Source organism: Camelus dromedarius, chromosome 15 (genome assembly GCF_036321535.1).
Source record: "Camelus dromedarius isolate mCamDro1 chromosome 15, mCamDro1.pat, whole genome shotgun sequence".
Taxonomy (NCBI): domain Eukaryota; kingdom Metazoa; phylum Chordata; class Mammalia; order Artiodactyla; family Camelidae; genus Camelus; species Camelus dromedarius.
This window is the reverse complement of record NC_087450.1, coordinates 9,333,558-9,353,752: the sequence shown is the minus strand read 5'-3', so window position 1 is coordinate 9,353,752 and position 20,195 is coordinate 9,333,558. Positions and strand designations below refer to the sequence as shown.

General features: G+C 38.3%; 1 long non-coding RNA gene across 1 annotated transcript; it reads left to right on the top strand.

The window, feature by feature from the left end:
* The first annotated feature begins 44 nt into the window (after nucleotides 1-44).
* On the top strand, nucleotides 45-12,979 carry LOC116157524 (uncharacterized). The gene is made up of 3 exons (XR_004141654.2): nucleotides 45-180; nucleotides 505-641; nucleotides 12,491-12,979. It is a non-coding gene; the product is annotated as an uncharacterized LOC116157524 (long non-coding RNA).
* Nucleotides 12,980-20,195: the final 7,216 nt, after the last annotated feature.

Here is a 20,195-nt window from a genome sequence, read left to right as displayed (position 1 = left end):
GTTTTCTTAATATAAATATCCAACTATATTAAATCCCATCCCTAGGACTGCTTGGAACAAATGTGAGCTATTTGAAAACAAAGAAGACTATTATGGAAATAGAAGAGGAGTCTGAAGGGATTCAGTTTCTTAAGGGCAGTGGAACTTCTGTCTTAAGGATTGACAGCTTAGAACCCACTGGTAAGAAATGTGAGGGCCATGAGTTGACAGGTTACTATGCTTATAATTAGAATTTTTAGAAAAATTAATTTATAACTATTGTGGAGCCTCCTTTACTGAGGTATGTAGACAGAATTAATATCTTCCTAGAAGGTTTAAAATTACACCTCTGGAGAAGCCTTATATCTTTACATGTTGTGAATGTAAAACTATACTTGGTGGGTAAGAGTAAAATATGTTTTAAATTTTTTCAAGTTTTTTTATATAATGTCAATAGATGTATCGTTAAATTAATTTTATCAAAATTCTGTATGTTAATAAAATATATTTGTGCTTTTCGTTTAGATATAGTAGTTTCTGAGCTCAATCACGGTGTTCTTGGATTAGGATTGGATGCAGTAGAAGAACAAGAGGAAAAGGAGCAATTTTTTGAGAAAGGCTTAATATCTTCCACGGATTATTCAAGATTAAATAAGGAATACGTGCGTAATATAAGTATAATATACACTAATCATTAAATGATTTTTGTGTCTTTCTGTATTTTTCAAAGGCTGGTCTGTGCATGGACTTAAATGTGTTGATATTTTAACAGGCAAAAATTAAATCTTATTTTTAACTCTCTCTGTTCATTATTTTGGTTGGAGTTTCGTGTGTGTGTGTGTGTGTATACATACACATATATACGTATACATATATACATATGGAACATGTTGATTTGTATTTGTATTTGAGAGCCTCCAAATATCTGAAATTTCATGCCTGAGATACTATTTAATCTAATAGCACTTTGCCAAAAAGACCTAACTAGGAAAGTAATTTATTAAGTGATTTTCCACATATAAGGTAGATAAGAGAACCCAGGTAGCTCTTGTAAACTCAGGGGAGATCGGACCAGAAAGGGAAGGAGGAACCAGGCAGTGAAGACTGACTGGGCTTGTGTCCTGCCTTTGTGTGTGGTCGGCCCTGACGCTGATCAAGAGACCTCATCTGTCTTGGGAATCCTGCTGGTTGACTGAGCTGGTGCTCTGAAAGTGCCGTAGACCTTTGGCATTCTCAAGACTTTGGTGAAACCTGATCTCTTTAATTTCCTCAGTTTCAGTTTTTCATTTAATTTTTTAAAATATAAATGGAAGTCAGATTACAGTTTAAGATTTTAAGAACACCTTTAAGAACACCAAACTATAATTAGACAAAGTGGCAGGAGACTCACAGCCTCCGGTTATGAGAGTGCCTGTTCTCACGACGCGTAGATTTTTTACACGGTGGACAAAGCAATGACTGTCATGAACTGTGTGGGGTCTGAGGTTTTTACTCTTCTTCCAAGCCAACAAGTCAGCCTGCCAGTTTTGTGGCTGCTGACAGTAGATGCAAGATTTCTGGGGCAGAAGCAAAAGGATTTTATTTCTTACCACAAAAGAAGTACCAGAATGTCACGGTTTTTTGCCTGGGTTTCCCATGCCCCCGCAAGGTTCACGAGGTCCGTGGTGGCTGTCCATCTGTGTGGTGGGCTGCTTGACAGGAGAGCGTCACTGAGTCTGGGCATCTACTGCTTTATTTTCAAAACAGTTTCCTCATAGCTTCCAAATATTTAGCTTTTGACAGGAGTGCTTGGGAGGACATTTGTATTGTTAGAGACGTTTTTTAAATTTCCACAAAGGATTGCACGGAAATGTACTGTTAACATGCAATGCTCAGTTAAGTAAATTTGTTTTAGTAATCAAGCTAACATGGAACTAACTGAAGATAAACAAGAGAATGAATTAAAACACTAAGAACTGGCAGGTAATTTCACTGGGTTTAAAATTTAAAGTATTTGAAAAGATAATATAGCTTTCAGTAAGGACATTGATAAGAGAAAAATACTTAAAAGGAAAATTGTATTACTTTGGAAAGAGCTTGAACAGGTAGGGTGAGTTGCCTATGTTACAGGCTGAACTACTAAGGAATTGTAAGTGCACTGCTGCCTCATTTATTGGGAGTGGGTAATAGACCCATGGAGAAGACAGAAAAGGGATTTTTATGCTTGGACCAGGGGAATCTGTAAAGCCAGGACAACTATCTCCAAAGCATGGTTAGGGAGGGGTATCTTTTTCCATCTTCCAACTTTTAATGTGTCTGTTTTTATATTTAAATTGGTTTTCTTGTAGATAGCATATAGCTGAGTTTTGCTTTTATATCCAATCTGACAATCTCTGACTTTCCATTGAGATGTTTGTACCCTTTGCAAAAATATACTCACTGGTATGGTTATTTCCTGTTTTGCCATTAATTTTTATCTTTCCATCTTTTTTTGTTATTCCTTTTGTCCTGTATTTTTTTGGATTTGTATTTATAGCATTCCGTCTTAGCCCTCGTCTTGGCCTGTCAGTTGCACTTCTCTGCTGTGTTTTCTCTTAGTTGTCCTTTGATTCACAATATGCATCTTTATCTTGTTAGAGTCTAATTTCAAATAACACTATACCACTTTATATGAGTCTTAACAACCATCAACTACCTCCAATCTTTTTGCTATTTTTGGCATACATTTTTCTATATATCTTAGAAACCCCATGATGTATTATTATTGTTGTTGTTGTTGTTGTTGTTTTTAACAGTCTGTTACCATTTTTTTTTTTACTTTTAAGGAAGATTAAAAGTTTATGCTTATATAAAAATTTATATTTATCCACATATTTACCATTCCCAATGACTTGCATTCCTTCATGTAGATTTGAATTTCTTTCTTGTTTTACTTTTTAAAATAAGATATAGTTGGTTTATATAGCATTGTATTAGTTTCAGGTGTACAATATAGTGATTTAATATCTCTATACATTGTGAAATGATCACCCCAATAAGTCTAGTTAACATCTGTCACCTTACGTAATTACAAGAAAATTATTTTTTCTTGTTATGAGAACTTTTAAGATCTATTCTCTTAGCATCTTTAAAATAGTGGCTATCTAGTATTACTTTAAGTTTCTATCTAGTATTTTTCTTCAGCATGAAGAACCTCCTTTAACAAGATTTCTTATAGTGCGGGTCTACTAGGAATAAATTTTCTCAGTGTTCATTTGTCTGAAAACATATTTTGGCTCTGTTTTTGAAGAACATTTTTGCTTGATTTAAAATATTAGGTAGTTTTTTTTTCTTTGAGCAACTTAATTATCTCCTTCTCTTGTCCCCTAACATTATTTCTCATGAGAAGTCAGTGGTAATTCCTATTATTGTGGTTTTGTACATATTGCGTCTTTTTACCCCACTGTTTTGAAAATTTTCTCCTTATGCCAATTTTGTGACAGTTTGATTATGATGTATCTTGGTGTGCTTTTCTTGCATTTATCCTGTTTGGAGGTGGTTGAGCATCAATTGATCTGTGAATTTATAGTTTCCATCAGAATGAAAAATGTTTTTGCCATTAATTCTTCAAGTATCATTTGCTTTCTGATCCTAACTACAAGTATATTAGAAAGTTACATTTTGTCCCTCAGGTCACTAAGACTTTCATTTTTTTAAAGCATTTTTTCCTCTTTGCTTCAGTTTTTATTGCTATGTCTTCAAGTTCACTGATTTTTTTTCTTTAATTTTTTGTTAATTCATTGAATGATTATTTTTTCTTTCTCTATGGAAGTTCTTTTGGATGTTTTTTCCCATCTCTTTAGTATGTTTGCTCATGTTCTTTTTTGTTTGTTTTTTTTTCAGGTCTTCAACGTTGTGCACATTCTGCTGATCCCAGTATTCGTTCATTTCTGGGTCTCTTTCTATTGACTGCTTCTTCTCCTAATTGTGGTCACTTTTTCCTCCTTGTAATTCTGGTGATTTTTTAAATTGTGTGTTGTATGTATTGTAGATTTTTACATTGTTGAGTGTCTAGATTTTATTTCCTTCTTTTAAAGAGTGTTGAGCTTTGTGCTGGCAGGTGGCTTGATCCTTTCAAGGCTCTTCTTATGCTTTGTTATGGGAAGTCTAGAGTAGTTTTTATTCTAGTAGAACTTGACACTGCTTCCAACGCATAGCTTCTCAGAGGTTTCTACTGAATGCCTCTGCTGAACAACAAGAATTTTTTTTCCACTGAAGTTGGTTAGAGCTTCAGAGTCTCCTTACCCGTGTGAACTCTGGGAATTGTCCAGCCAGCAGCTTTTCAGACGTTCTTTGCTCAACCTGCGTATAAATGACTTAGTTTTCAGGAAAGACTCAAGGGGACCCCAAGCGGATTTCTAGTGCTCTGTTTCTACATAGGTGCCTCCTCTCTTTATTGCTGCCCTGTGGATTCTCATCACCTTATCTTTTCTGTACTCTTATCTCTGTCTCCTTAACACGTGAGGCTGTCCTAATCTCCCCCTCCCTGCTCAGCGCTCCAGAGTATGCATACCTTCAGGTACTCAGCTCACTGGTTTATCTTTGCTTAGGAATCACATTTTTGTGCTGCTGGTTGTCCAGTGTCTGAGAACAGTTGTTTCATATATTTTGTCCCGTCGACTCATCATTTACAAAGTCCTTGAAATTCAAGATGGCAGAGGAGAAAGTCCTCTGGATTACATCATAGTTAAAACTTTCAGCCAGATTTTCCAACAGAGAATGAAAATGTTTCCAAGTGTATCTTTTAGATCTTTTACATTGAGTATTATTTAGTTATTTACTATTTATGCAAGTAACATTTTCAAAGTTGCAAGGGTATAGAATATAATAGTAGACATAGTACCTTGAATGGGTGACAGCTTCCTGTCAAAAAGATCAGAACAATAAAAATTAACACTCTTACTATTTTCCAGTGTTAAGAGCTGGGTATTATTATCTCTGTTTCTCATACGAGAACCAGTTTCTTAACTGGATTTTTTTGTTTCACTTTTCATGTGAACACAGCTTGCCTTCATATCCCTTTCTGACTCTCTGACCCGCTGCTTTCCTTCCTTCTGTTTCTTGTCTATCTCATTTCTCTGTGTGGCGACCAATGACATTTTCTTGCTTCAAACCTAGCTTATTTATGACAGATTCCTGCAGAGGGGGTTCATACAGTGGACATACAGTGTTTGCCTGTAGACTGTTCAGTTACTAAGTGCAACTAGCAAAATATAGTTTTAAAAAGTGTATATTAGATTAACACTTCACTTTTCTTAATCAGAAGTAGTATTTGGCTTTATTAACTTTTGGTTCAGAATAAGTGTAACACATGCAATAATAATACTAACAAAGATAATTATTATTACTAAACATAATCAGCAACCCTCTGAAACATATACTACAATCATCCCCACTTTACAGATGGGAAAAACGAGGCAAAGAGGGTTTGTGACCTGCTGACGGTTCTATAGCTGACAGTGATAGAACCAGGAATTGAATCCAAGCCTTCTGGCCCCTGGTTAGGCTCCTAAGCATTTTGCTGTCCCACCAGAGCTGTTCTTACACTGCTTCTTTGTAGTGACACAAACACTACCTCCCCTTCCATTGACTTCAGTTAGTTCCCAAACCCTAAGTAGTTGTCTGAGTTTATGGTCATACCCTCCCATGTCTCCTCTCTCCTTGTTTATCATCTTTACTTAAGCAAAACTAATCGCTGAGGTTCTTAAAATTCAATGAGTCTCACCTGGACTATTAGAATCTTAATCATTTGACATTGGTCCTAGAGCCTAGAATTTGTCTAATGCAAAGTAATTTCTCAGTAACTGTTTTGAATTTAATTATGTCTGTTGATACTCAGAAAACCCCAGGCAGGGTTCTTCCACATATGGAAGAGAAAGGAGGTGAGCTTCTCAGCCTCAGAATATAGACATTGACATACTTAACCAGCTACCCTAGCTTACCCGCCTAAGTCACAGTGCCCGTGCTGTTCCGCCCTTGTATTCCCTGTGAACTAAAGTGGGGATGTTCTGTTAAGTAGGTCTCACAGAAAGCATCTGTATTTAACTTACTCATTTGCAGACTTTCTTTGCTAATTACACTCAAGTTGTCCCCTCCATTCTAAGAGAAGACTGAAGGACAGTCATTCCAGATGCAGACTCTCTAGTACCTCCTGCAGTCTTTCTCCCATCAGGCCATCCTGTCTCTGAATGTGATCTACTTTTTGAGATACAAGTAAGATTATGTTTATTTCTAGCATGATCAGTTTCACTCTGAAAAGGCCGTTCCTCATCTACAGCCCACAGCCCACTTCAGTCTCAGTCAATCCTTTGATTGAAGGGCTATAAACAACAAATTAAAAATGGACGAAGAGGTCCTGGCCGGATAGTCCCTGCCCACTCTCACCACAAGTAGTCTGATGGCATCATGTTGACACAGACACAGCTTTTCCTTCTGCTGCAAAGCCATCGAGATGCAAGCTGGGACTTGAGCTGAGAAGTGCCTGGGAATGGGGAACAGTAGAGGTCATTTAAGGCTCGTATTCACCTGAGAGAGGGGTCAGAGACCAACTTTTCATGAGCACTGCTCACGGGTTACAGTAGAGACACCTATAAAGACCCCAAAAAATCAACTTAAAAAAATAAGCAAAATCCAACCTTTTGTTTGAGTGTCTGGATTTCACAAAGTGCTGCCTTTTGTAAGTAAGCAGTATGAGATTTTTGTCTTTAAAAATCAAGTAATTAAAGTGTCTTTTAAAGATATGAAATCTTTTAAATAACACTAGGAATTTGTAGTTGGTTAATGCAAAATATTAAAAGATATAAAGCTCATAACTATTTGAAAGTACCAGACACAAAATAAACCTAAATCTTATGAATTGTATTCTCATTAAATCTTTGCCCCCAAAAGTATGTTCTTAGAAGTATCTTTATGTTTAACTAAATCACTTTTCTGCAGACTTATTTTGGATGTCAACAATCTTTTCCTGGAATTTGACTTGACACTATTTGACAGTCCTTGTATTTTTTAAAACTATTTTCTTCAGAAAATTACATTTTCTGATTTTGAAGATGAGGAAGAAATTAATGCACCTTTGACTCCTAAAGAAGAGACTAATTGCAAAGAAAATTCCAAATCAGAAAAGATAAATTGTACCCAAACAGGTGTGTATCAGTCATACGTCTGACAGTCTGGAAACTTCTTTCATCGCCTTAGCTGGCCGTTGCTGCATGAAGAACCCTACTGCAGAGTTCTTCATAGTCTGCTCATTGCTGTGACGTTGCAGGTCTCGTCACACTCGATTAGACTTGTTCTTAACTCAGGACGTCAGTGTAAATCTTAATGAAATACATGGCAGTTGGTGATTTTGCAAAGGTTTTCTTTCGACAAGTTTCCTGAAGCTTTCGAACTTGAAAACTTTATGAAGATCTCGAATCTGATTTCTGAGCAGGTGTATTAAGTTACACTTTCTTCGGTAGGTCTTAGTCCTGTGAAGTGCAGCACGTACCCTTCCTCAGTATTTGTGCTAGTAGTGACATTACTGTCTAAAACTCACTTGGCTAGGATCATGAATTCGATTATTGTGTTCACATTCGATGTCACTGTACCCTAGTTGTCTCATTTCTCAGGTCCTGCCAAGAACCGGCTACTAGGCCTGGCCAAGGGCGCTGCTCCACGCCCCCTGCCAGGCAGAACTGACCCTTGAAGCTGTCTGATAGTAGCCAGTGGGGCAGTTACTATTCATTACGCTGGTCTTGATCTGACGACAGTCTCTCTGGGGACTGTGTGTTAGGACTAGATGTTTTGAACATACATGAAACCATGTATTCTCTAAATAAAAGCAAGGATCCCTTACTGGGTGTTAAGAAATACACTTTTTTTTTGAGTTTGCCTAATACTTTGTCCTTGGGTGTCTCTATGTCACTCAGTTTGGGGGAGAAGAGAATATGACCTTAGAAGTACATGAAGATTAATGTGATCTGATGATTGGAAATTTAATAGGATTCACACTTAGAATACAGTGATTACAGTATTTTGTATTATGATCATTTCTGTTGGAAAAATAAGTGGGTCAGCAGAAGGCACAGTAGTTTGGTGTGTTAAGAAAATCTAGCCTGTGTGAAAACGTGTCGCCTGAATGTGGAAGCCTAGCAGAGAGCCCTCTGGGTACGCGTCAAAGCAGGAAGGCACGGGAGCCCTGCGGTCGTGGGCCACTCCCACACTCTGCCTGTCCAGGTGGGGGACGCAGGGGACCCTAGTGACGAAACTTGCTCTAAGGGAAAGTGTAGTTTTGACAAGTTTCAATTATTGCCCTTTGATGACCTGCCTTTTGAAGATTTTTGTCTCAAAATGTAGATGAAACGATGAGTACAAGTACTATTTGATTGTTAATTTTGAACATTAAGGGGAAATGACTGGTGATGTTAAAATGACAGGGATCTCACATGAATCAGACATCTTACCTTGGAGTTCAAGAAATGGGAGAATTTCTGAGCAAGGAAGATGCACAGATGGCGTCTAGATACTTCAAATAAGGCTCATGAAGGCCTGAGTTATTCCCTGGTAGTTGCCGAGGTGCTGGGGAGACTTTTGGAAGCTCTCTCACAGCTACATTCTCTAGTCTTACAGGGTTATTGGTGAATGAGAGCGATGAAAGTAATCTAGAAAGCACATTTCTTGATCTTTTCATGTTAGAGTAAAGCACTGGCTTTCAAATTTTGTTACTGTTTGCATTGTGGTTATTTTATGTAACTTTGATTTCAAATCATATAATCATTTTCTTTTTAAATTAAAGAAGAAGAGAGAACTGGCATGGTGGCTAATGACAGGTTTAACCAGTAACTTTCAAACCGCCTTTAAACGAATTATTTTATAAGATGAGAATTACAGAGGCTTCCATGGGTTGCTTAGAGGAAAAAAGAGAAAGGATTCAGGTTGAACTAGGTTATCAAGGACCTGGGAGTGTATGGTTATATATTTAATAGATAATAGTGTCTGTTAATTCCAAATTCCTAATCTAGCAAAAGACTGAGCTGATTACTTTTTTTAAAATCTTTTTTCTTTTTAAAGTAGGGTTGTTTGAGATCTCTTCTTCTTTGTTCTTTTTCTTTTAAAAAAAATTTCTTTGCTTTTTATTTTTAGATTCCACATATGAGCGATCTCATATGGTATTTTTCTTTCTCTTTCTGGCTTACTTCACTTAGAATGACATTCTCCAGAAACCAGGAACTTCCATGTTGCTGCAAATGGCATTATGTTGTCAGTTTTTATGGCTGAGTAGTATTCCATTGTAGAAATACACCACATCTTCTTTATCTAGTCATCTGTTGATGGATATTTAGGCTGTTCCATGTCTTGGCTATTGTACATAGTGCTGTTGTGAACACTGGGGTGCATGTGTCTTTCTGAATTATATTTTACTCTGGATAAATGCCCAGGAGTGAGATTGCTGGATCATATGGTAAGTCTATTTTTAGGTTTTTAAGGAACCTCCATACTGTCCTCCATAGTGGCTGCACCAATTTACATTCCCACCAACAGCGTAGGAGGATTCCTTTTTCTCTACACCCTCTCCAGCATTTATCGTTCGTGGACTTATGGCCATTCTGATTGGTGTGAGGTGATATGTCATTGTAGTTTTGATTTGCATTTCTCTAACAATTAGTGATGTTCAGCATCTTTTCATGTGCTTGTTGGCCATCTCTGTGTTTTCTTTGGAGAAATGTCTATTTAGGTCATCTGACCATTTTTTAATTGGGTTACTTGGTTTTTTTTTATATTAAGGTGTATGAGCTGTTTGTATATTTTGGAAATTAGCCCTTGTCGGTCACATCATTTGCACAATATTTGCGAATATGTTCTCCCATACTGTAGGTTGTCTTTTCGTTTTGCTGATGGTATCCTTAGCTGTGTAAAAGCTTTTAATTTCAATTAGATCCCATTTGTTTATTTTGGCTTTTATTTCCATTACTCTAGGAGCTAGTTCAGAAAATACATTGCTGTGATTTATGTCCAAGAGTGTTCTTCCTATGACTCCTCCCATTTTTTATGCCAAAGGCAGCATACTGTGTACAGCTGTATCTTACATTCGTTCACTTAACTATATATCCTGGAGCTCTTTCTAAATCAGTAAACAGAGATCTTCCTCATTCAGTTTTTCAGCTGCGGGGTACTCTGCTGCATGGATACACACAATTAACCAGCCTTTTCAAGTGGGATACTTTATTTCTACTCTTTTGCTATTGCAAACAATGCTGCAATGTACATGTGACATTCCATGTATGAGCAGGTGTATCTGTAGGATTCACCTGGGCCACATATCAAAGGCATCTATAATTTAAGTAGAAATGGCCTCCATCTCTTTCAATTAAAGAGAAAGGGTTTAAAAAATAAATTTAAAGGCACTGTGTACACATATTTTTATTGTGATTAAACATACAGAACATAAAACTTACCATTTGAACCATTTTTAAGTGTACAGTTCATTGGCACCTAGTACATTTACATTATTGCACAACCATCATCACTGTCCATCTCCAGAACGTTCTCATCCGTCCATCCTGAAACTCTGCAACCTCTAAACGCTAACTCCCTTTTCTTCCTCCATGCTAGTCCCTGGTAACGAGCATTCCACTTTCTTTCTGTATGAATTTGACTATTTATTCTAAGTACTTCATATGAATAGAATCATACATTATTTGTCCTTTTGTGTCTGGCTTATGTCTTCAAAACTTCATTCACGTTGTAGCAGGTGTCATCATTTCCTGTTCAAAGCTGAACAACATTCCATTGTATGGATAGACCACATTTCGTTTATCCATTCAACCATTCATGGACTTTTGGGTGGTTTCTAGCTTTTGATTACTGTGAATAAGCACATTTTTAAAAACAGAGGTACGTTTCTCATTCACCCCGTCCCCAAGGCCCTTACCCAAAGAAATCTGATGCCAGTATTTTTGTTTGTGGTTCCAGAGTCAGTCTCTGAAAATGTAAGCATTCCAGATACAAAAAACAGCTTCCTGTGTACATTGTCCTGAACCTTGTTTTTATCTCCAATGGACAATACATCTTGGAGGTTGTCCATATCAGTACCTATTGATCTGCCTTGAAATTTTTTCAAGTATATATTTTTAATTTGAGCTGGAGCTGTCTTCTGAGTGCAAAAGCTTTTAAGTTTGATTAGGTGCCATTTGTTTATTTTGGCTTTGATTTCTTTTGCCTTGGGAGGCTGATCTGTGAAACTATCACTACAATTTGTGTCTAAGAATGCTTTGCCTATGTTCTCTTCTAGGAGCTTTTTTAGTGCCATGTCTTATATTTAAGTCTATAAGCCATTTTGAGTTTATTTTTCTGTATAGTGTGAGGGAGTGTTCTAACTTCATTGGTTTACATGGGGCTGTTCAGCTTTCCCAGCACCACTTGCTGAAGAGACTGTCTTTTCTCCATTGTGTATTCTCACGCCCTTTGTTGAAGATTAAGTGACCATAGGTGTGTGGGTTTATTTCTGGGCTCTCTATTCTGTTCCATTCATCTATATGTCTTTGTGTGTGTGTGTGTGTGTGTGTGTGTGTGTGTGTGTGTGTGTGCACGCCAAAACATACTGTTTTGATTACTGTAGCTTTGTAGTATTGTCTAAAGTCAGGAAAGTTTATGTCTCCAGCTCTGTTCTTTTAGCAATGTTTGTACAGCTTTAGCAATTCTGGGTCTTTTGTGGTTCCATATAAGTTTTAGGATTATTTGTTCTAGCTCTGTGAAAAATGTCATGGGTAACTTGATAAAGATTGCATTAAATCGGTAGATAGCTTTGTGTAATATGATCATTTTAATAATATTAATTCTTCCAATCCAAAAGCAGGGGATATCTTTCCAATTCTTTGTATCATCTTCAGTTTCCTTTATCAGTGTTTTATAGTTCTCAGCATATGGGTCTTTCACATCCTTGGTTAGATTTATTCCTAGGGTTTTTTTGTGTATTTTTTTTTAGATGCAATTTTAAATGGGATTTTTTTTTATTTCTGATATGTCATTGTTAGTGTAAAGAAAGGCAACAGACTTCTGTGTATTGCTCCTGTATGCTGCTACCTTGCTGAATTCGTTTATTAGTTCCAACAGTTTTTGTGTGGAGTCTTTAGGGTTTTCTACACAGGGTATCCTGTTATCTGCATACAGTGACAGTGTTACCTCTGCCCTTCCAGTCTGGATCCCTTCTATTTCTTTTTCTTTTCCGATTGCTGTGGCTGGGGCTTCCAGTACTATGTTGAATAGAAATGTTGAGAATGGGCATCCTTGAGTGCTTTAACAACCTTTAACAGATGTGCTGAGTTTTCATATGAAGATGCCAGGCCTCAAGTAGAATTTGGTAGTGATACAGGGAAGACCCAAATCCTTTTCAGCACCATGAAAATGGACCCACTGAGTCTAAAGGACTAGACATGCAAATAGAAGACAAATGGTTTAGGCTGAATGGTCTTCGAAGAAAACTAATATCGTCTTTGTCTTATGTGTTTTTCCATAGGTGCCAGCCTGAGGCCCTTTATGATGGGGAACTGCAACAAGACCCCAAGGACCCAAAACCTCCAGTTTGCATGACGAGAGCCCATCCTCCCAACCTGTGATACTGAGCAGAAGAGAACGTCTGTGCTCATCTGAGTGGACCTGCTAGGCATTCTAGAACATGGGCAGGAACCAAGAGGTGCAAACCTCCCCGTAAAGAAAGGAAACTGTTTCTCAGAGAAAGGAGATGGTTTTCAGGCTGAGAGGCTTGCAGAGGGGATTGGATAAAGGCAGAAAGCAAATCAAAGGTGACAAAGCCAGGAGTGGGGAAGGACAGATTCAGGGAGGGAAGCATCTATATTAGCTATACCAGGACTGACCAAGAAATGAAATGTAAATTTTTAAATTGTCTTTGAGAAATATGCTATTAAATTGTTCAGAAATTTTTTGAAGATAATTATTAACATTAAATTTCATATAAGCCAGGCACAATATCATCTTAAATCTTCTGGCAGCCATAATTTTAAAAAGTAAAAAGAAACAAGTAAAATTAATTTTAACAAGATATTCAAAATATTGTTATTTCAAAATATAATAAATACAAATATATTAATTAACTATTTTACATTTTTGTACCAAGTCATTTGAAATCCTGTGTGTATTTGGCACATTATTTCTATTCATATGGTAAATTTTCATTGGTAATATTCAGTCTCATTTAGATTTCATAAAATTCACAATTGAAAAACTAGATTCATGTGTGCAACTTATTTCAAACATATTTAGAAGTTTTCCAATAACTGGATTGTATATGTCTTTTACTTAAATTTAATTAAATTTAAATTAAACAAAATTTAAAATTCATTTCCTCAGTCACATGAGCCACGTTTCAAGAACTCCTGAAGAAAAAAAAACATAGTTGAAGGGGTGGCTGTGCTTATTCTAAAGTTGCAGTAATTAAGGCAATGTGGTGTTGATGTTGGGACAGAGAAACAGACATTAGAACAGGAACAAATCTAAACCTAAAACAAACATGCATACACGTGAAATTTTTAACCATTTTTAAAATTTGTTTATGTATTTATTTTGTCATATATTTTTAATTGAAGTATAGTTGATGTACAGTATGATATGTTACAGGTATGCAATATAGAGATTCACAATGTTTTAAAGGTTATAGTCCACTTACAGTGATTATAAAATATGGGCTCTTTTCCCTACACTGTACAACACGGCCTTGCGGCTCATTGTGTACGTGATACTTTGTACCTCCTAATCCTCCACCTCCATCCTGGCCCTCCCCCTCCCCTCTCCCCGCTGGTAACCACGAACTAGTTCCTTCTCTACATCTGTGAGTCTGTTTTCTTTTCTGTTACATTCCCTAGTTTGTTGTATATTTTTTAGATTCCACATATAAGTGATATTTTACAGTATTTGTCTTTGTCTGTCTGACTTATTTCACTTAGCATAATGCCCTCCAAGTCCATCCGTGCTGCACACCAGACACTAATACAAAATATTTAATCAACTGCACTTCAATTAAAAAGTAAGTAATGAACCAACCGAATCATTTAAAATATGAGCAGAAGAACTGAACAGACATTTCTCCAAAAGAAGAAATGCAGATGGCCCACAGGAACATGAAAAATTGTTCAGCATCACTAATATCAGGGAAATGCAAATCAAAATCACAGTGAGACATCATCTCACACCTGTCAGAATGGCCATCACCAAAAAGAGCACCAATAACAAATGTCGGCAAGGACGTGGAGACAAGGGAACCTTTGTACACTGTTGGGGGGAATGTAAATTGGTGCAGCCACCATGGAGAACAATATGGAGGTTTCTCAAAAACGTAACAATAGAACCACCATATGGCCCAGCAACTTCATTCCTGGGCATGTGTCCGAGAAAAACAAAAACATTAATTCAAAAGATACATACACCCTACTATTAACAGCAACATTATTTATAATCGCCAAGATATGGAAGCATCCTAAGTGCACATAAATACATGAGTGGATAAATAAGATGTAGCGTATATATGTAATGGAATACAGCTCACCCATTAAAAAAGGGTGTTTTGTCATTTGCAGCCCTTCATTCATTTTTTTTTTAACTTCAAAAACCAGAATTTTAGGGGGGAGGATATAGCTCAAGTGGAAGAGTGCATGCTTAGCATACATGAGGTCCTGGGTTCAATCCCCAGTACCTCCTCCAAAAATAAATAAATAAACCTAATTACCCCTACAAAAAAATAAATAAAAATTTTTTAAAACCCAGAATTTTATAACTTGCATAAATAAACATTTCCATTGCATCAAAAACAACAAAATATCTAGAAATAAACATAACCTATACTCTGAAAACTGTAAAACTTTGGTGAAGGAAATTGAAGATGATACAAAGAAATGGAAAGATATCCTGTGCTCTTGGATTGGAAGAATCAACATAATCAAAATGGCCATACTACCCAAAGCAATCTACAGATCCAATGCAACCCTTGTCAAAATACTCACATGTTCCATAGAACTAGAAAAAAAATTCCAAAATTTATATGGAACCATAGAAAACCATGAACTGCCAAAGAAATTTTTTTATAGGTCTATTTTTTTCTCTTTCTTCTTTTTGTTCTCTTTTCTTAGGGTTTGATGACTAGAGAAGTTCCTTTAACATTTGTTGTCAAGCTGCTTTGGTGGTGCTGAATTCTTTTAGCTTTTGTTTGTCTGTGATGCTGTGATTTCTCCATCAAATTCGAATGAGAGCCTTGCTGGATAGAATATTCTTGGTTGTTAAGTTTTTGCCTTTGATCAGTTTAAATATATTGTGCCACTCCCTTCTGGCCAGTACAGTGTCTGCTAAAAACTCAGCTGATAACCTTATGAGAGTTCCCTTGTATGTTCTTTGTTGATTTTCTCATGATAATTTTGATATTTTCTCCTTATCTTGAATTTCTGTCAGTTTGATGACTATGTGCCTTGGTGCGTTCTTCTTTGGGTTGATCCTGTGTGAACTCTCTGCACATCCTGGACTTGGGTGACTGTTTACTTTCCAAGGTTGGGGAAGTTTTTGGTTATTATCTCTCCAAAATTTTTCTCTGGTCCTTTCTCTCTCTCTTCTCTTTCTGGGACCCCTATAATGCAAATATTAGAGTGCTTCATGCTGTCCCAGAGTTCTCTTAAACTAGCCTCATTTCTTTTCATTCTTTTTTCTGTTCTGCAGTAGTGATTTCCACTAATCTGTCTTCTAGCCCGCTGATCCATTCTTCTGCCTTATTTAGTCTATTCTTGGTTCCTTCTAGAGTGTTATACATTCAGTGATTTTATTCTTCAACTCTGTTTGGGTGTTCTTTATATTTTCCAACTCTGCTAAGAACTTCCCTCTGTGCATCTGTACTCTTGAGTTCTCTGAGCATCTTGGCCATCATTACTTTAAACTCTTTCTCGCATAAATTGCCTGTCTCCTCATCAGTTATTTCTTCTGGGAATTTATCTTGTGCCTTTGCCTGGGAGATATTCCTCTGCTGCCTCATATTGTCTGTCTTTCTATTTGTATTTTTAGGTAGGTTAGTTACATTTCTTGACCTTGGAGAAGTGGCCCTCTGGGAGACGTCCTATGTGTCCCAGCAGCACACTCCCCTCTTGTCACCCAAGGGTCAGGGTCCAGCTGGTCCCAGTGTAGTCTGGCCTGTTTGTGGATTCCTTCCACAGGCTTTGGGGTTGTTATTTTCTTACTTTTGATATCTTCCCCCTGGTGGATGAGGCTGGACTAGAGGCTTATGCAGGGTTCCTGGCGGGAGGAGCCAGTGCCTGCCCACTGCTGGGTGAAGCTTGGTCCTGGACCTCTGGTGGGTAGGGCGCTGTCTAGAGGTGTTTGTGGAACGGGAGGTCTGCTGATGGGTGGGGCTGTGTTCCCACCCAGTAAGTTGTTTGGCCTGAGGCTTCCCAGCCCTTAAGCCTACAGGCTGTTGGGTGGGGGTAGGTCTTGGTGCCAATGATGCAATCAAGATGTCAGCCACCAGGAGAGCTCATGTGGATGAACACTCCAGGAATGTCCATCACCAGCTTTTATGTCCTCAGCATAAGCCACAGCCACCCCCTACATCCTCAGGAGAACTTCTAAAACAAGCAAACAGTTCTGACCCAGGTTCCTATGAAATTGTTGGGCGAGAATAGGTTCTTGCCTCGTGCAGGACAGAATTCAAGAGCAAAGCATGGCAAAGTGAAGGCAGGTTTATTTAGAGACACACACACTCCATAGGCTGGGTGTGGACTATCTCACTCAGAAGGGAAAACAGCTTAGGAGATACACACTCCATAGGCAGAGTGTGGGCCACATCAGAAGGCAAGAGAGAAAGAGAGAGAGAGAGAGTGAGCATCCACGAGGTGCGGAGTTGTTAGGTTTTGTGGGCTTGGTTATTTCGTATACTAATGAGCAGGAGGATTATTCCAACTACTCTGGGGGACGGTCGAGGATTTTCAGGAAATGCCCCCACCCACTTTTTGACCTTATATGGTCAGCCTGGGAACTGTCACAGCACATGTGGGTGCACCATGAGGCTCAAGGACAACTGGAAGTCAAATCTTCTGCCATCTTGTCCTGTCCTCAATTGCTATGTAATTCCTCCAATGGCTGTGCCCTGTCCCCTTTCCTCCCACTTCAAAATCACTGACTCTGCCCTTGGACCTAGTGGATGCAAGATTCTGTGTATGCTTCCCAAGAGAACGAACTCTTTCCCCCAGTTCTGTGGGCTCCTGGGGTTAAGCCCCACTGGCCTTCAAAGCCAGATGTCCCGGGGTCTCCTACTCCTCCCAGTGCCAGACCCCCAGGCTGGGGAGCCTGACATGGGACTTAGAGGTCTCACTCTAAGGGAGAGTGGGAGGGCCTCTGCGACTTAATTATTCTTCAGCTTGTGGGTCGCCCACCCAGGGGAATGGGGCCCAATTATACCGCGAGCACGCCCCTCCTGCCGTCCTGCTGTGGTTCCCTCTTTATGTTTCCAATTGAATACACGTTAAATTTTGGTGTGACAAAATTTACATTATTAATCAGTGTGGAAAGGACACACTATTCAACAAATAGTGCCAGGACAATTGATTATCCAAATGCAAAAGAAAGAAAGAGAGAAGGAAGGAGAAAGTAAGGCAAACATTGGACGCTCCCATTCCTGGCACCACAGAGGACTAAGTATCACAGAGACCACCCCTGATGCAGCGCAACCATAAACGCTGGATGCAACGCTTCTCACACACACACACACACACACACACACACACACACACACACACACCTGTTTATTTGTGTTGTCTGGATGAACTGGTGGGAAAGGAAGGGAAATCCTCAGAAGCGAGAGAAGATATGAAATTATGATTCCCAAGACACAGGTGACAACTAGACCAGCATTTGTGAAGCCAGCCCCTGGGGGCCTGAAACCAGGGCTTACAAGGCCATAAACAGGGGCAGGAGACAAAATCTGGGGTTGAGCAGAGAAGGTTGACATGAAAAACTATTCCCCATACACATAAAGTAAAGCCTGGATACTCAAAGAGTAACTCCCCCCAGAGAGTGAACTTCAGACAGAAAAAGGGCCCTGCAGAGGGAAACGGTGAGGATATAAGCCCACCTCATCCTTATTTCTGGGTGTAGTGGGGGGAAAATCCTCACTTATAATTCTAAATAATAAGTCTGTACTCACACAGATTTGGGGGCAGAATGTATACCATGTGAGTGGCCCAAAAATTCCAAGACAAAAATGTAAGTTAAGGTGATCCAAGTCAGTACAGCACTCCTGGAAACCTGGCCAAACTAAACATAAACTCCTCTGGGGAAAGTAGCTTAATCCTAGGAATCTAATCATTTCTAGAGCTACACCTCCAAGCACCATGAGGGCACAAAGTCACTAAACACACAAAGAAAGAAGCTGCCATAAACTATTCAAACCTGCAAAGATTACTGATATTGGAATGTTACAGTATATAAAATGAATATGTTTCATTTATTTTTAACAACAGAAAAGGGAATTTAAAGTATAGAGAAGGAACAAGAGAGCAGATTCCCCACAAAGTAACTGTTAGATTAGTATCCGATTTCTCAACAGCAATGATGAAAGCCAGAGGTGAAAAATACTATCTTCAACAGAATAAGAGACAATAACTGTCAACCTTTTCCAGCAAAATGATTCTTAAAAAATGAGGGTGAAATAAAGACATTTTCACACAAATAAAACTGAAGGAGTTTACTGTTACTAGATGCTGTATTTGTGACCTGTCTCTGGATAAGAAATGATTACAACCTCAGTGGCTTAAAAGAAAACATGCACTGTCTCACGGTTTCTATGGGTTGGCAGTCTGGGTAGGTTAGCTGGGTCCTCTGCTCAGGATCTCACCAGGCTGAAATCCAGGCGTCGTTCAGGGCTGCAGTCTCACCTGGGCTCCTAGTCCTCTTCCAAGCTCACCGGTTATTGACAAAATTCTGCTCCTTGCAACCGCAGAACTGAAGCCTCGACTACCAGAGGCCCCGTGGCTGCTCCACAACGGGGCAGTGTGCTTCTTCAAGGTGAACAGGAGACTCTCTGACTTCTGAGGAAGCCTGAACCCTTTTAAAGGGCTCACCTGATTAGGTCTGGTCCACCCAAAATCGCCTTTCTTTTTATTAACTCAAAGTCAACTGGTTTCTTGAGTCTTTACCTGGCCAACCTATTTAAAATTTCAACCCCAGCCCCTCATCACGGCACTCCCTCTTTCCTTTCTTGCTTCTTTTGTGTCCACAGCACTCACGCCTATGGAATCTTACAACATATTTGTGTTTATTATGCCTCTCACTCCGCTAGAATACAGACCACTTGACTTCGTGGATGCTTGTCTATTTTATCCATCACTGTAGGACACTAACATATAGAACGATGTCTTGATCAGCTGACACGCCACAAACACATACATTTATTTATTTATTTATTTATTTATTTATTTATTTATTTATTTATTTATTAAAAGAATTGATGGGCATTTTATTGTGGGTCAAGAGCACAGATTCATCTTCATTTTGTTACAGCTGATACTTTTTTTAAATTATTGAAGTATAGTCAATTATACTGTATCAATTTCTGGCGTACAGCATAATGTCCCAGTCATGCATATATATACATATATTTGTTTTCATATTCTTTTTCACTAAAGGTTATTACAAGATATTGAATATAGTTCCCTGTGCTATATAGAAGAAATCTGTTTCTTACCCATTTTTATATATAGTGGCTATCATTTGCAAATCTCAGACTCCCAAATTTATCGCTTCTAACCCCCTTCCATCCACTTCCGTAACCCTAAGATTGTTTACTATCTCTTAGAGTCTGTTTCTGTTATGTAGATGAGTTCATTAGTGTACCCTTTTTTCTTTTTTTAGATTCCACATACGAGTGATATCATATAGTATTTTTCTTTCTCTTTCTAGCTTACTTCACTTAGAATGATGATCTCCAGGTCCATCCATGTTGCTGCAAATGGCTTATTTATTTAATGAATAAATTAATGAATGACACAAACCTTGGAAAGCTTTGAGGAACTCAAACACAGAAACATGTAACAGAAAGAGTTGAAGATAATTATGGTAGACATGAAAAAATATTGTTCATTCACACACACACACACACACACACACACACACACACACACACACACACACACAGCCAAATGGTTCTGGCTCTCACTACATCAGCAAACCCCTTTACC